This window comes from Gallus gallus, chromosome 1 (assembly GCF_016699485.2).
Source record: "Gallus gallus isolate bGalGal1 chromosome 1, bGalGal1.mat.broiler.GRCg7b, whole genome shotgun sequence".
Lineage (NCBI taxonomy): Eukaryota > Metazoa > Chordata > Aves > Galliformes > Phasianidae > Gallus > Gallus gallus.
Genome location: NC_052532.1, coordinates 73769443 through 73786128, shown reverse-complemented (window position 1 = coordinate 73786128; position 16686 = coordinate 73769443).

Sequence of the window (16686 nt, the reverse complement as noted above, 5' to 3'; positions counted from 1 at the left end):
AGATCTGTAAAACACTGCTTCAAGCAATTATCAGAATGCCTTCTATATGTCATATTGGATATGTAAATATGAATTTCCAGCAACTCTTCCAATTGCCTTATCTGGTGAGAGATTGACTCTCTGCATAAATTGGATTGAATGATGGTTTGCTCAATGACAGCAAGACATCTCTGGTTCTTTTGTTTCCATTTATCCTACTGCTGAATTACACTGACAGAACTGTTTTTCCTTTACAGTCAGGTAGGCTTGAAGCAACCACACTGGGTGGAATGAATTCAGCTGGGTGGTCTTTTTTTCTGATTTAAAGGGATACAGTCAACTTGAAAATTAGTTATTTCAAAATAAAGTGAATAAAAAGAATTACAGGTAGCATATCTGTTCTTCAGTCTTCCTAATCTTTTTGTATTTCAATTTGTAAGCATTTTCTTCCACCTCTAGGAATATAAAATGACTAAAGTAGGAAATTGAACAAGAAATGATAGAGAAGGCTATCAAAAATGTGTGTCAAATGACAAAATGCATTATAAAGAATTCAAATTCCCCTCCTGGCTACTGATCTTAGGTGATTTTTTGTAGCATTAAAAAAATGAAAAAATCAATGGAAAAGAGAACAGCTGTGCAGTTGACAACCCTTCTCTATTTCACTATATCTATAGCCAAGACTTCCTAGCAAAAATATTCATCATTCTGCAGCAGTAGTACTAGACATTAGAATTTTTGTTGCCTTTTGTGACATAAAATAATAATAATAATAAATGCAGTAGGATAAGACAGCATATGTTGTATAGCATACTCTTTCAAATGTGAGTATTTACAGTGCAGTTCCTTGTCAGGCTCAGTGAAATCAACAGGAAAACATCCAAAAATATGCAAACTGTAAAATTACCCATCTGCATAAAACTTTACAGGATTTGAAGCATTAAAAACTGTGCAGTATAACTCATTCTCAGTGATACTGAATAATGGTGATGATATAGTGTCTGCTCAGTTAATTATGTTTTGGTTTATACTTTGTAATAATTGAAACTGTTACGTTTGTTTTGTTTTTTCTTTTTTGTATTGAAAATGAAAACAAACACGCAAACAACAACAAAAACAGAAAATTCCTCTCAAGATCGATGAACATAGAGTATTGTCCTGAAGGTATCTCACATAGCATGAAAGGCAGTTAGTATTTGAATTATGCTTGGTATAGAAAAAGACACTGTCATATTTAACAAAATGGATGCTATCTCTGCAAAGCAACACATCATTGCTATTCCTTCTGCAACTCAGAAATGGTATAGGTATCTCAGTGCACAAATTCTGGACTTTTTGGAGTATATGACTTCAGTGACTAAATAAGGCCCTGGTTAAAGCCAGCTGATTGTCTACAAAGAATCACAGAATCCTTAGAATTGGTAGGGACCTTTGTAGATCATCTAGTTCAACTCCCTGGTAATGAACATGGACATCCATGGCTCTAGCAGGTTGCTCAGAGCCTGGCCCAGCCTGGTCTTGAACGTCTTCAGGAATGGGGCCTCCACCACATCTAAGCCACTACTTTTTTCCAACAGAGAAGAGGAGAATTTTGACAGATTCTTTTTTTGCTGCCTTTCTCTTTTTTGACATTCCTTAATAATTAGTTTGGTTTCTAAATATTTATAAAATATAATGATGTTGTGGCATTTGAAGTGTGTTGTTCCCAAATGCATTTTGATATTTCTTGAAAAATAAAAGTTAGTAAATTAGGATACTAGTGTTGCCATTCACAAAGATATCTTACAATTTTTGTACATTTCAGACTAACAATATGGCTGCTTATGGGAGCTCTCAGAAATTCTGAGGGAAATGACAACCATTCAGACCTTTGCAGGCATAAAAAGAAAGATATTTCAAAAACTTAATTACAGTTCATCTCCAAAAGAGACATTTTCTGGAGATAAAGAATTGAATTAGGACTTTCTTGTGCTTTAGAAGTCTATGTAATATTTTCAGTTGTATAAATTAAAAATTCGCAAGCTCATCCTATATTTTTAAGGCTTATATTTTCACTCAGACAGAGATTTTTGAAAGACCTTCATTTTCTCTGAAAAATCCCAGTTTCAATGTGAATCTCTATAAACTCAGAAGTTAAGACTACCAAACTAAATTCTGACTTTTCTCTAGTAAATAATTATTTTCATTTATATGTCTTTCTTGTTTTTTTATTTTTTTCACTTACCAATATCTGATAATACTTTCTGATTACACAACAGAGAACTCTGTAAAATAGGTTGTTATATTCTTGGAGGAAAGAAAGAAGAGAGTTGGATGGTAAAAAATGTGTTTCTTTTAACTATTTTTGTGTGCACATCTGCATGTAGAGAAAAAAACAACATGCAGATCATGTCAAATCAGGAAAGAGTTTTGTTTCTTGATATTTTTAAGCAAGTTACACCTTTTCCTTGGTAAATTTCCTTAAGTAAAAAAAAAAAAAAAAAAAAAAAAGTATGCTCTGTATTACCAAATACCAGATGTCTGCAGGTGTTTAACACAAACTTGGGTTCTTATTGTAGCTCAGCTCTTGACCTGTCTTTCCTTGAGTGTAGGAACATCTCAGTTGCTTACAAATGGTAGCTACTGCTGCTTTGCAGTAAGCAATTTATTGTCTAAATAGGGGAAGGTGAAATTCTTCTGTTTCTTATACTGTAAACTAGGTAAGCATGTACAGGGAACTGAGACACAAAATTCCTCATCTGACACATGCATGTTCCTTATCAGCTAAAATAAACCACTGCATTCTTTTTCAGATCATGTTCTTTAATGCTTAATGGTGTTATCCTTAGCACAAGCCAGGAGGATTTGAATTAAGATTTTGTCTGTAAATCCAAACCAAATAACTCCAACTTGGAGTTAGACCTAGGATAAATCTAGACTAGCTCTTTCAAAGCTGTCAACAAAGTGTCCTGGTTTCTTACCAGAAAAACTATAAACATTATTTTCCTGTACGTGGGGGCTTGAATATGAAGGATTTTCCTCAAAGAGGGAAAAGGATTCTAGCCCTGGAGTTGGTGGGGCTCACTGAAAAGGTTTTCAACTAGGTTGGAAGGGGGAAGGGGACAAAATTAGGCTTGCTAGAGATTAGCCTGAGCACAGCGTGCCAGGATTAGGAGTGAGACCAGTAGCCCAGTTGAAGTGCATCTACATTAATTCATGCAGAATGAGCAACAAACAAGATAAGCTAGAAGCCATTATAAAGCAAGAAAGTGTCTTAAACAGTCTATAGCCTGGCCTCTGGAAGTCCAAGGTAGCTGTTTTGCTGACTTCCTTCCTGATTTAATCAAGAATCAAGAACTCTGTCATTTTATGGTCACAATGCCCAAGATGGCTTTCAACCACATCTCCCACCAGTCCTTCTCTGTTTACAAGCAGCAGGTCTAGCAGGACACCTTCCCAGTAGGCTCTCTTACCAGCTGTTAGGAAGTTATCTCCAGGAAACAGGAGATAATATCTCCAGGAACCAGGAGAGATATCTCCAGGAACCAGGAACCACACTCCAGGAACCTCCTAGGCTGTTTTCTCTCTACTGTATTGTATTTCCAGCAAATGTCTGGTAAGTTGAAGTCCCTCAAAAGAACAAGGGCTAGTAATTGTGAGATTTCCACCAGCTGCTTGTAGAATGCTTCATCTGCCTCTTCATCCTGGTTGAGCAGTCTATGATAGACTCCCACCACGATAACAGCCCTGTTGGCTTTTGCCATATTCCTTATCCATAAGGACTTGATCTTATCATTCCCAGCACTGAGCTCTACAATATTGAGACACTACCTAATATAGAGAGTCACCTCATTGCCTCTCCTTCCTTATCTATCACTTTTGATGAGCTTATAGCCATCTACTGCAGCACTCCAGTCATGATAATCCTACTGTGTTTTGGTGATGGCAACCATGTCATAGCTTTCTTGCTGTATAATGGCTTCTAGCTTATCTTGTTTGTTGGCCATTCTGCATTTTACTCTAAAATCCCTTGGGAGATAGTCCTTAAGGGCAGAAATCCTTAAGGGCAGAAGCATCCAGAAAGGCTGGACATTCCTCAAGAAGGAAATCTTAAGGAAAACTCAGGGAGCTCAGGTGCAAGCAATGCACCTGAGTGACAGGAAAGGGTGAAGCCTGGATGTACCTCTCCTTGCGGTCATTTAAGGGTTAGCAGCTGAGGAAGTGGCATCTCTCTGGGTAGAGATAGCACTTTTCCTGAGCTGTCACTGGATGCTGGAAGGGTCAATTTTGGATGAGTCAATTTTTCTTCTTTATTATGTGCCGTTGCTCTGCAGTTCCTCTGTTCTATTCATAGGCAGTGTCATTGCCTTCTTTTGCCATACAGATGGTAAGAAACAAAACCATAGAGAGGTAGGGGCTTAGAGTTTATATTTTTAATCTAACCTAAATTTAGAAGCGTTCTCAATGATGAGTCTACAATAGGGTCTGCAACATTTAGATAGTTGTAGTCATCACTAGAGGAGCACACTCCCTGGAAATATTAAGACAAGTTTAATGTCATAAACATGTACCTTTTGTCCATGTTAATGTACGCATGTCAGTAGTGGCACAAGTTGCTACTGTGGGTAACAGGCCACTGACATCAGTATACATACTGACTTATATGTAATTGCTAAGATCTATCATAATTTCACCTGGTACTCAAACACAATTCTTAGACAGGGGAAGAACATTTATACCAAGGAACATGGTGTGGGTAATGAATCATTTTGCATTTCCATTTTCTTTTATTCCTGAGGCTGATTCAGGAAAAAAAAAAAAAAAAAATGGAAAGCATTGCATCTGAGTAACCTGAGCCCGTTCATCGTGGGGGAAAGGAGACTGAGAGGGGGTCTGATAAATGTTTATAAATATTTAAAGGGCAGTGGAAGGCAAATGGATGAGGCCAGGCTCTTCTCAGTGGTACACGGTGGTAGACCGAAGAGTAATGGCCTAAAACTTCAGAATAGGAAGGTCTGTACTAACATGAGGAAGAACTTCCTTACAGTAAGGTTAATGGAACACTGGAACAGGTTGCCGAGAGAGGTTGTGGAATCTCCTTCTATGGAAATATTGAAGACATATTGGGGTGCTTACTTGTGCAACCTCCAATAGGGAACCTGCTTTAGCAGGTGAGTTGGATTAGATGATTTCCAGAGGTCCTTTCCAACCCAATTCTATGGTTCTGCAGTTCTAAGGCATGGAATACTGTCACCAGAGAAGCACTTAGCAGAGCATCACCATTTCCAACTCATTTATACACCACTGTTTTGTAGGAGGTAGTTATTAGTTGAACAGCTCCTGATTGGCAAACATTTGAATTAAGAGTACTTGTGTACACACACACACACACACACACACACACACACAAAAAAAAAAAAAAAAAAAAAAAAAAAGCTCAGGAAATCTGTCTAAAATTTTTGGTTGTAAAAACTACTTATTTGGTGCCTTGACCAGTACCTGAGTATCTTTCTTCAGGTAAAATTCAGCATAGTGCACAAGTTCCTAAGCTCTTTACCTCAAGTTTTTACTGTGCAGTACATGGTGAATGCAATACATCTTGATTCAGTTCTCCATTTGATAATTTCCCATGAAAGGTATGAGAAAATGAGAACACTCAAGAAAAGGCAAACTCCTTGATCTCTGGAGTGATCCAGGGGTTGCAGGAAACCCGCCCATCATTCACACACTATGACCAGCCCTCATTCCCCAGCAAGTGCTATGGTTTTAGCATTCATCAGACTTAGCCCTTTAATTTGCACTTGAAAGTATTTGCAAGTTCAAGATCAATGTCAAAACAACAAAGATTTATCCTCTGTGGTGAATAATCTGTTAGTCAGAAATCTGTATAGTGGTATCATAAAAATCAGAGATCCAGGGAAAGCATGTTGTGACACAAATATGGGGACTGGAAAGTAAGAGGAATTTTATATAATCTAGAAAGTAGTAAATAGTATGTTGTTGAATATTCCAGATAATGCCAGTAAGGAAAAGACCACTGAGGGTATAGAATATGAACCAGAAAAAAAAATAATTTTACATTATCAGAAAAGACTGCATACTGTATTGGAAGAAAATGAATAATGTAATGTATAATGCTGGAAAGACTGATTTTTTTTAAAAAATGGAAGCAAAGTTTTAAAGTAATCTGAAACATAATTATTCAGTAGAAAGCAGAAGCCAGGAAAACAGTACTGAAACAGACCAAGAAGTGACAATGAAGATCAAGTGAGATGTGTTTTCAGCACACTATTACAGTCAATGGAGCCTAGGCTCACATTTATGGTCCTTTTTCACACCTTTAAGAAACAAACTGTAATCACAACTCATCATCAAGACTTAGAGCTGTGTACTCCACAGCTGATCCTGGTCAACCATTTCTCTTATTTTACGCAGCCAGTGTATATACATGAATGTTACAAAGAAGGTCAGCGAATCAAGAAGTTGGGTTTCTCTCATGACCCACTAATGTGTTTTGTCTAAGTTTGATCTTGTTTTTGCTAGTATTAAGTCTGTAAGGGATCAGCTGAATTCAGCAAAGAAGCTGGCCCTCTGCACACTAGCAGGCTTCTATTCCAGAGCAAGGACTGTGATGGGGAGGTTGCATGAGTGTTGAGTGACCTGGCTGTATCTTCTCAGCTGGTTCAGCCCTCTGCGTGAGCAGACTTTGCCAGTACAACATTTCTCAGCAGAAAACTGGCATAGCTTATGCCAGTAGTGGTGCTGCATTTTCCACCACTGAAGGCCCTCAGAGAGGATCTTCCACAATGAACCAAATAAGTGATTTGACCTCAACTTCTCTGTGTTTAATCTGCTGAAGCCCACCAACAGATGGTGGGCTTCTGATGGCTCCATTTGTTCATAAAATACAATGATAGAAAACAAGAAAAATCAGATAGCAAAATCCCTCTCACAGCAAACAGGAGGATTTTTGTGGAAAACAGCAGGAGGACCACAGAGATCAATGTAATTTGCCAGTATAGCTGATGATCTCATCTCAGTGCATGATGTAGTTAAAACAGGGAGGTATTATTAACTCTTGCTTTGGATGGAGAAGTAGTATCAACAACAAGGATACATGGAATGATTGTTTTACACTGTGGCTATCATCTGTAACAGAACTCAGAGACATGCTCTTCAGATTGTAAGTTGCATCCTTTGGAAACCTTACCTTCTTTCCAAGTCGACAAGGCCTGTCAAGAAGCCAGCAGGAAACATTCAATTGGAACAGCTAGAAAAAGAAACAACAAAAGCACAGTGAGTAGCAGGGGCTGAGAGAACCAAGCTAATCTTTCTATCTAGTAAAAAAAGGAATGTAACACCTGCATGTAAGTACAAATGGATTTACTACGGGAGACTGTAGATAACATGCAAAGTAAGCACAGACATCGCTGTCTGTTGCCATCAGCTGTTACAAATCCCTTCACAAAGTTGTACTGTGCTTGGACTTGTGTTTATAGTAGGAGTTGCTGAGTTTGCTGCTGACAGAATGGAAAACTTTGTACAGATGAAAGTATCTAAAACAAAATTATAACTCCTAAATTATAACTCCTAGAATTTGAAGAAATAATAGTCTGAAATGTTGTTTTCCCTAACTAGGTAAAAAGTTACTGCCAACATTACATCAGGTGAGGTGTGGTATTTCTGTCAGCTGTGTCTCTCCATGATTTAAAATGCCTAGCATAAGCAAGGGTCCAGACTTCAGATTGGTCATTTGGCAGGTAGAGAAGGAATTTTCCTCAATGACTTTACATCCGCATGTGAGCAGATGGGTAGAGAAGGTAGCTGTAGAAGGTAGACAAGACAAGGTGAAAGTTTGTCTAATAATTTACTAGGACTGGGGAAAAACAAAACAAAACAAAACAAAACAACAAAAAAACACTTGAGATTGTCAGTATTTGCAGTTGGAGTTCTGTTTTGTTGATTTTTATTTCTGTTTGCCATTTCTAGTCCATCCAATAGGACCTGGACTAGTTTGAGAAGTAGGCCCTCATTGACCTAATGAGGTTGAACAAGGCCAAGTGCAACGTGTTGCACTTGTGTTGGGGCAGACCCAGATACTGGAAGATGTCATTGAGAGCAGCTATGAAGAGTTGAAGAGTTCTGTGGATGAAAACCTGGACATGAAACAGAAGTGTGTGCTTGCAGCCTGGAAGAAAGGCTGAGGGATCTGGGCTTGTCCAGCCTGGAGAAGACTCTGGGAGAATTCACTACAGCCTTAAAAGGACTTAAAAGTAGATTATTATAAGGAAGGAGGCTGACTTTTTACACAGTCTGATAGTGATAGGACAAAGGGGAATGACTTTCAACTGAAAAAATGGGAGATTTAGATTAGATATTAGGGGGAAATTTTTCACTCAGAAGGTTGGTGAGGTGCTGGAACAGGTTGCCAGAGAAGTGGTGGATGCTCCATTCCTGGGGGTGTTCAAAGCCAAGCAGGATGAGGAATGTGATTTAGTGCCCGATCTAGTGGATGGCAGTGCTGCCCACAGCACAGAGAAATTGAATGATTGGTTTACTCTGTGGCTATCATCTGTAATAGAGCTTAAAGATAGGCTCCTCAGATTGTAGGTTGCTTCCTTTGGAAACATTACTTTCTGTTTCCTACTGAATGGACAAGAGATGTCAGGAGCCAATGGGAAACATAATATTGGAATAGCTGGAAAAAGAAACAACAAACACAAACATGGCAGGGTGATTGGAACTAGAGGATTTTTAAGATCCCTTCCAACTCAAGCCACTCTATGATTTTTCTGTGTGCTTTCTGTGATTTATCTCATCATCTGACTTCTTCCCTTCCTTATTGCCTAGTTTTTTTCTTCCAGCTGATCTCAGTTTTGACTCTTCATTACTAGTACAATTCTGTGTCAGTAGAAGCCAGCAACAAGATTTTTAATGTATAGTAATAAGATATAAGAATCTTGCAGTTCAAATTCCTTACTACACATGAGTAGGAGTGAGGCAGAAGAGTGCCTGTTACCTTATTCATACTTTGGAAAAACACTGTGCAACCAGTCACCACAGTCTGTGTATGGAGAGCTGGCTGGTGCTGCAAGTGAAGCTTCGGAGACTCAACACCAAAGCTATTTCCAAAGCTAGTTGGTAGAAGGCTACTGTGAATATTTGTGGGCCTCAGCTGTGACAGCAGCAGACTTAAATTTGGAAGTCTCAGCTGGTCTCCATCCATTACAGTGGTACTCTAAACACATCCATCTAATTCACTGTCCTTGATCAGCCAGAAGACTCCTTTGTAACACAAATGATTTCCAGATTTTCCTTTCCCACTGAAGATAGTATTTTTGATTATGTTTCCCCAAGTATGTTAGCATACATTTTCCAAACTGAATCTTGTTTTATTTCCAGCCTACATTTCAAATTCCTGTGTTATTTTTGTCATCTTTCATTTGCAGTTCTTCATCTCATATGTATATTTTCTTAAACCTCAGTTTGAATATTACTATATACCTTTCCAAGTTTAGCATGTTCCAGACTAGCACTCCTTTCTATTTGTAGGCACAGAACCATGAAAAATAAATCTTCAGGAGACCTGAAGATGTCCCGCTCCACAATAGGATCATAGCAATCTGAATTTTTCCTCGTAAACATTTGCTTGGTCCCTGCTTAAAAGTCTCCTAAGTTAAAAATTCCGATTTCTGTAGGTAATATATTCCAGTTCTGTTAGTCTGCCTAACGAACTAGGAAAGAAAATGTTAGTGTTTAGTATAAACAGTGATAGACTTAAAGTGGCTGAATAATAATAACCCATTCCTCAAGAGTCTCATTAGTACTTTTTTCAAATAAATCTGAAAAAAAGGTGGTTCATAACAAAAGATTTCAGAAGAGATCTCAAGGAAATACTTTGATTTGCCATTAAAAACTTGAAATTTTAACTTAGAGTTACAAACTTTAATTCTGCAGCAAGCACAATAGGTAATAACTGCACAAGGATTTCTTAGGAAATGTTTTACAGAAAAGATACAGTGAGAGCAGTTTTTGTGAAATCACAGTATTTGGCAGCGTAGTGCTTGTAGGACAGTTCCTGGATTTTTATTTTAAAGCAGCAGTTCACTTTCAGTGAAAGGAGTCAGCCTGAGAGAGAGACAGCCTGCAGTCCTCTGGATAAATAATCTTACAGAAAACACTGTTAGCATGCATTCATTTCACTGTTCTTCCTGATCCCTCTGTGGGGGGGACATGTACATTCATTATTGCCTTCAGTCTTCCCTTCCTGGTGTTCTGACCACAGACCTCTTTGAAAAACATAAAATGTTTTGTGTCTGCAGCCACTGATCACTAAGTATATTACTTCAAACATTTTTTTCACTTGATATGACTCACAGAATAGCCATTAGTTGGTAGCAACTTCTGGAAACTGTGGGCCTCAATTGAATCGCATCCAGTCTCTTGCAGACCGATTCAGCACTGAGAGACAGAAATCTTTCCATTGGCTTTAAAAAACATGAGCTTCGGCCATCTCCATACACTTCATATTCTGTCACAATATTCTAAGCCATTTATCTGTTACTTGTAACATTTTAAAGTTTATCTCTCCTTTTGCCACAACTGAAGTTAAAAGACTGGAAATTATCTTTTCATCTTATCTTAATAGATAAATATTCAACACTGGTATGCTGCCAAAGGTAGTTGTGCCTCAGACACACCAGATGATTTTAGTAGGTTTATATTAGTGCAGGTCAAAGATGACCCCTCAAGAACTGGTAAAGGATGGCATGCTGGTGTGCTGGGATTACCATTCTGTTAGATTTTTAATGAGAGATTTGCCTTTATCAAAGTGCTCTATGGATTCACATAACTAAACGTTTTATAGGAGCTTTCTATCAGGAATCAGAGCTAGCAGAGAGCCAATGACCAGGGCAGGGTGGTATTAGCATTCCTTCAGTCACCAGCCTTGGGAAAACTTTGCTTAGCCTTTTCACCCCTTTCTCTCTCTGGGTCCGTGGAATGGCAAAATTATCTCAAAATGGCAAGTATCTGCTTGGGTTCAGTTTCTCTTTCACCATTTGTTTACTCACTTCTCTCACTCTTCCCCTTCCCCTCCCCCCCTCCCCCCCCCCCAGCCATTCTTTACCCTTCTTTTCTACTCTTTCACATTTTTGCACCCACATTTCTTTTTCTCTCCCAGCTGCAATATTCCATCAGCATACCATATTACTAGGGTAAATCTTGTTTATTTGTTCTAAAAAATTAAAAATAAAAATTTATTTGTTCTAAAAAGCCCCGCCATTTCCTTGCACTCTTTCATAGGCTTTAAAGACCATCCAACAAGCAGCAGTGAAAATCATTTTGAGGTGTCAGGAAATAAATTCTTCCATTCTGTAAGGTACCATTTTACAAGAACATTGTTAAATAAGGCAGTTATGTGTTTGTCTACACATAGCACACCCATTTCACACAAAGTGTTAAGGTAGATATAATGTACACAAAGAAGATTCCTTGAATTTTGGAAAACTGCAGAGTAGCAAGTAACAACACGCCCCATGTGAAATAAGAGGCAATTCATCCGATGAAGGTGGAGATGTAAGTTCCTTTGTGGTGTAGTTCGGAATCTCACAGACAAGCAGCTGTCCTAGAGCTTGCATGCTGAAACTTCTTATCTTTGCTTTATCCCACAGCATTAGGTACGGTAATCATCTGCTTCTTCACAGAGCTCAACCGTTGAGGATTTTTCATCATTCTCTCCGTCTGTTCTTTTGAAGAGGGGGTGTATGAGTGTGATGTGGTGAAGCTTAGGCATCCATAGGTGTGAAAATGCTTGCATTTTCTCTTGCAATAGCAAGACACAGTCCCCATCTTGAGAAGTTTATGTTCCAAGTGGACGAGAATGAAGAAAAATGGTTTTCCCAAGGTCCCACATCAGGTCAGTGGCAGATGAAGAATTAGTGCTTAATTGGTGCTTGGTCTCCTGAGTCTTAGCATAGTCCTTGTCTGTTGTGCATGTTAATTTTCTCCCTCTTCATGTGTGTGAAAGTACACATTTTGTTCCTGGTAGTCTTGATCATCCATCCATGCAGGACCAACATGAGGAAGGGTAGGAAAAGTTTTTGCACTATTATGGTAGAGGCATTGTCTTCCCACATCTTTTCACAGAATTTTGTCCCCAGAGCTGTAGCAACATGTGTGATTTGCAAATAAACATGCTATGCCTTGTTTGAAATTCCACCCACTTTTTCTCCAGTGCCTTGATGCACTTGTTGCACTGTATGGGCAAGGCTTCTTAAAGCCAAATTTGTCCAAGGCTTTCCAAGCATTCTCATAAGCTTTTAACACTCTCTGGAGGAGGAGAGCCTGAATGCTTTCTGAATCTTAAAACATGCCAAAGCGCTTTTATGTAAGGCAGATGATATGGGGGTAATTTGAAACAACACAACCTATACTATTTACATACATTGGAACCAGCCTGCTTAACCAGAATAGGTTCTTTCTGTCCTCAGTACAACCAGCCTGGCTTGTTGAGCCCTGCTCCTCAGTTCATGGCTATAACATCAAACATCTCTCTGCTTTACTACAGCAGCTGGAAAAGCCTGCAATTAATATGTTTCAAGAATAAATAGTTTCAGAGCTGTGTTTCTCTTTGAGAAGGAGGAATGGATAAGGTTATACTCTTCAACTCCATAGCCTGACCTTTGCCACCTCAACTTTTGGTGGAAACTCTCTATCAAAGAGAGATTTTTCCAAGAGCTCTAACTGTGAAATAACCAGGGAGGTCTATGCAGAAAAGCAGCTTTATAATACTAAGTCTGAGAGATTTTATTCTGTCTCCCTCCTCCTTCTTATTTTTCTTCTAAATATTCTTCTCACTGGATCTAAACATAAGGTATGATCAGGAAAATAAGATCTTTTCAAAAGTCACCATGTAAAAGCCTGTATTTTTTAGTCACTTGAACTAGTGCCTGTTTAAATGATCCTTTTCCAGCCCTGTGGCAACAACACTGAATTTTTAATCAGTAATTTTGCCTAAGTCAGGCTGAGCTCTATTAGCATCTTAGAAAGCAAAACACAGAAAAACCCCAAGCCCAGCATACAAGTTTATTTGAGCAGCAAACAAAAGGTATAAAATTAAGAAAGAATCTCCATGTACCATTTCCTTTCCACAGAAAATCCTGAGTTGGGAGACACTTTGATAAGCCAAGTGCTGAGGTTGTATGATTACAGATGATGTCAGTATAATTCTTTCTTTGGTCTTTTCAGAGATTATCTGCACTTTTGTATTCTGGTGCATGGTCTGTTTTGTATATGAATTGTGTGTGTGTTGGAGATATTCATTAGACTTTCAAAAGGATATTCTAGATCTGTAAACCTTTTACATCACACACATTGTGTTTCTTATTTCCCTAAGGCATTCTGCTTGCATATGCTTCATATGTACAGTGTTGAGGCCAGCTGTGTTTCAGTGGATCATTTGTTTCCCATTGGTGGAGCACGTGGCTGATAGTACAGGAACATGTAAGCATTCATGATGTTTGTCTTATGATAACATGTGACTAGTGTTCAACACAGTCAATACTGTATGGATTTAAAAAAAAAAAAAAAGATGGAATTGTCTTCTGTATTCAAGAAGGGAAAATATTGGAGAATTTGTGCTTGTAGAAACATTTAGGCTTCGCAGAAAAGGGACTTGAAATTCCTCCTCCCAAGGCAAAGATAAGGATTTACAAAGAATGTTGATTGAATTTGCTAGTTTATTTGCTGGGGAAAACCGTGGCCTACAGAATCAGTACATTCCTGCTTCACAGTGAACTGCCTTACTGAGGGCTGCATCAGGCAAGCAGATTGAGGCCTGATGGGAGGAATGCTTTAGGAATGTCTGAGAAAAAAATATCCCCCTGTTCTTTCTTTTTTACCTTTCTGTACTCATTACAAAGGAGCAAGGAGGAAAGTCTTGGATAGAGACTGGGATTCCTTGAATTCCTTAAGCTGCCTAAATGCCTTTGCTGCCTCTCCCAAATGTTTTTCTACAACTCACTAAGCATCTGAACATCTATGGCAGGACAGATGTGCTTCACTCCATTCCCTGACTAGAGTTACTGCAATGCACAGGAGTTCTCTATGTAGTTTAGCTGTGAAGTTGTATCAAATCAGTGTTTCAAAGCACAGTTCCTAGCTGAGGCTCCATACAGACAAGCCAGAAAAGCAGTTTCTTTCCTTACCTCATACTGGGCACTTTCATGAAATAGTCAAGAGTCAGTTTCCGATCTCTTCATCTCAGGTAGTTGTGCATTCCTATCTCCAAAACAGAGGGTGAATATTTGACTCACTACCTTTGGAAGAGAAGAGCTTTTTACATGTAATTCTGTGGGAGGATGTTCTGCTAGAAGATGGAAAATCACAGCATCACAGAACAGGAACTGAATCCAAACCCAGACCAGGTTGTCCCTCTTGTGGAATGCTGGACTTCGCAAGGAAGAGCTGTCTTGGCTCATGCTCAGGGCTCCAGAGGAGAGCCTTCACTGGTGGGAAGCACTAGCGGGGTTGCTTTCCTATGGGAGTCTAGCATTACACCATTTCCTGTGTACTGGTGATTACCTATATGTCTTCCATAGTTTTTGCCATGTTTTGATATGCCAGACTCTCCACAAGTGCTATTTTCTGTGAGCCTTTTTTTTTAATGGGGAAAACTGCAGTGTTCTATTAACTTGGAATCTAAACAAGACATGACTGTACCAATTTTGTTTCCTCACTTAAAATTTTGCACAGTATAATGGAGCAGGAGGCACCATCAAATGAAGTCAGTATCTCCTTTCACAAATAAAGCATGTACGAAGTGTGTCAGCATTTCAGCTGACAAAAACACTTAGGTTTCTATTCTCAGGTCTGTGCCCTAATGCTTCGAATAGATGCTGCTCTGTGGCCACTGGAATCACCACCACCCATATGTCCCTGTGTGTGATCCTTGCTTCTGCTGCAGGTATGAAAATACACTGGCATCCTACCTGGGTTGAACTAGCAGAGATTTCCCAGTAAATCTGCCAGCAAATTTTCAGTTGAATGCAAACAGCAGAATTTCTACCATTTCTCTACTATGAAGCACATCACTCGAACAGACACCAGCGTTGATATGCCAGTTCACATCAACCCTTCCTCTGTTCTTTCTTCAAAATCAAAATACATAGTCATTTTCAAAACCAGAAGAAGGGTGGGGAGGAAAAATTCTCATTAAGAAAGCAATTTTCAAGTTATTTTAGATTAATCTTCTGTGGACAAACAGTTAAAAGGCAAATACACATTTTATGACTGATCTTGGCCAATTCTGTCTCAAATCAGCACAGTGCTGTCATTAACTGCACAGGTTGCACTGCACAGTCTCTCATGTAACAGTTGTAAAAATAGTCTTTTCCCTTGATAATATCTGAGTGTCAGGTTCAGGAAGCCTGCGTAGGTTTGGTGGCCATGCCCTCTCCTCTGACTGAGATTAGCGACCATCTGGTAATGTTTCAGAGAAAAAACATTCCCCGTTGTCACTTCCTTTGTCTGATGGTCTGTACCATCTGACCCATGCTCCATAGGTCATGGCCTTCACCTCCTTTCTTTCCAATAGAAAAAATGACAGCAGAGTTAATCTTATATGATACCTCTGGTAAGTGCTACTTGTGAGCACTGAGCTTTTGCAGCCCTCTTCCTTTCTTTGATGCTAAAATTTCTGTTTTGACCTTCCTGCAACATTAAATCAGGCTACTCTATCTGCCACCAATTTGCCAGGATCTGCCCTTCTGTTTGTCTCTTCAGGCTGACAGTCTATGAAAAACATGAGCTGAAGTTGTGTACCCATTCTCTTTGCAAAGGTAATTTTTATTTTCTGTCCCTTAGTTGGAACTTCAAATTCACTTTCTTGTTCAAGTATACAGCTTTTATTCCTTCTTCCATATGTAATTAATGCACTACAGGACCCCCAGTCATGAAGGAAAGAGACAGTTTTGGCCCCAAAACACTTCCTCTCTTATCTACTCTTATGCCAAACAAGGGACATTTTTCTTTTTCTTGTTCCTTTTTCTTTTTTTTTTTTCTTTTTCCTTTTCCTTTTTTTTTTTTTTTTGCTTTGATTATATGTTAAAGAACAGAATTCCATTGCAAGACTCCCACCAGCTACTGTAAGAACAAGACTTCATGTTGAGTGACTTGCATACATTCATGGCAGAGTGGCAGAGGGCTCTGGATATACAAATATGGAGTCTCAAAATCCAGAATATCAGTCCTGTCTTGAAATAAACGGGCTGTGCATCAGTGACACTATCACAGGCAAGCATTTCTGCTGCCGATTTCAGTGGTAGGAGGACGTATAGTCTTCCAGTGTCACTATTCCTACCACTGTTCACTGCTCCTGTCCTCATTACACAGACTTGGAAAAGGAGATGGAAAAAGCTCAGGCTAAAAAAAAAAAAAAAAAAAAAAAAACACTTCTGCAGGAAATTTAGGGTCTGCATACAGGATTGTATCCTGGCAACCAGACCATGTGAGTTATGCAACTGCCTGTTGCCAGTCACTGCCACTGCATGGGACCACAGAGCATAAGTAACCCTTGGCTATACAGGTGTGTGGTCATTGCAAGGCTGGCATCATGCAGGGACAGCTGAGCAATGGGAAGAAGCAAGGTGGGAATTGTGGCACTGAGCATTCCTAGGTCACTTTGTGAGGGAGCGCTGGCAGATGCATCAATCCCAATTTCCTTTAAAG